The following is a 919-nucleotide window of genomic DNA, read 5'->3' on the forward strand; positions in this document are numbered from 1 at the left end:
ACAAATAAATACAGAATGCTACTACTGATTATTACACAACTAATAACTAATATCTATCACTTTGCACTAGTTGTTTTATGTGTATAATTTAACAAATTTTTAATATTAAAATACATATTATGAATAAACAGTTGAATTAGAGCTAGAAATCCAATCCAGCACTAGTTATAAGTGCAGTGCTCATTAATATTAATGAGATGGCTCACTTGACCACGCCCCCTTAATAATAAACAAGGCACCGCGCTGGCCCCGCCCCTCTATAAATTCTCCGCTGGCTCCACCCTCTTGTCCATCACGACGCTGTTCGCTCAGGTGGTCAGACTGTTAGTCAGAAACTCTGCCTCGCTGATGAGATTAATGTCGAAATAAGAAGCACAGAAGGCAGTTATGATTTATTTATAACAGGGGAAAAAGCGGATTATGGCTGAAAAACCTCAGAGTGGAGTTTGTTTATCGAGAACGGGAGTGTATGATGTCCCGGTGAGAGGAGCCGTTGACAGGAGATGAGCGCGAGACTTGATGCGCTCGCGCTGAACCAGTGTGACAGGAATCAGCTCAGCTAACGGCTAACAGCTCTCTCTCTCTCTCTCTCTCTCTCTCTCTCTCTCTCTCTGTTTATGAGCAAACTTCGGCTGCCTCTGTCTCACTCTGAGTTTTCTGGTGAGTAGGAGTGAGTTTTAAAAATGTAAACTGACATAACTTTCGAAAAACATAACTTTCAAAATGATATATCTTGCTGTATGTTTAGTGGTGCGCAAAACGATTCTTGTCACTGAATCGGTACACTAAAATGACTCTTCGACTCTTCAGTTTACTCACTAATTCCTAATTGTATCATTTAATTCGGTACACTAAAATGATTCGATTCTCTAACTCACTGGCTAAATGATTCTTTTCTAAGACTCTAATTTGCTTTCGA

At 39.8% G+C, this 919-nt stretch overlaps 1 protein-coding gene across 3 annotated transcripts in view; it reads left to right on the forward strand.

Annotated features, from left to right (window-relative positions):
• Positions 1-277: 277 nt before the first annotated feature.
• The window catches only part of cnga3a (cyclic nucleotide gated channel subunit alpha 3a), a 14,106-nt gene continuing 13,464 nt past the window's right edge, over positions 278-919 (forward strand). For all 3 annotated transcript variants that reach the window (XM_034309902.2, XM_034309904.2, XM_053229866.1), the window contains exon 1: positions 278-660. The gene's annotated coding sequence lies outside the window, so the exon portion shown is untranslated. The remainder of the gene's footprint in view (positions 661-919) is intronic.

The sequence above is a fragment of the Pangasianodon hypophthalmus genome, chromosome 2, assembly GCF_027358585.1.
Source record: "Pangasianodon hypophthalmus isolate fPanHyp1 chromosome 2, fPanHyp1.pri, whole genome shotgun sequence".
NCBI lineage: Eukaryota > Metazoa > Chordata > Actinopteri > Siluriformes > Pangasiidae > Pangasianodon > Pangasianodon hypophthalmus.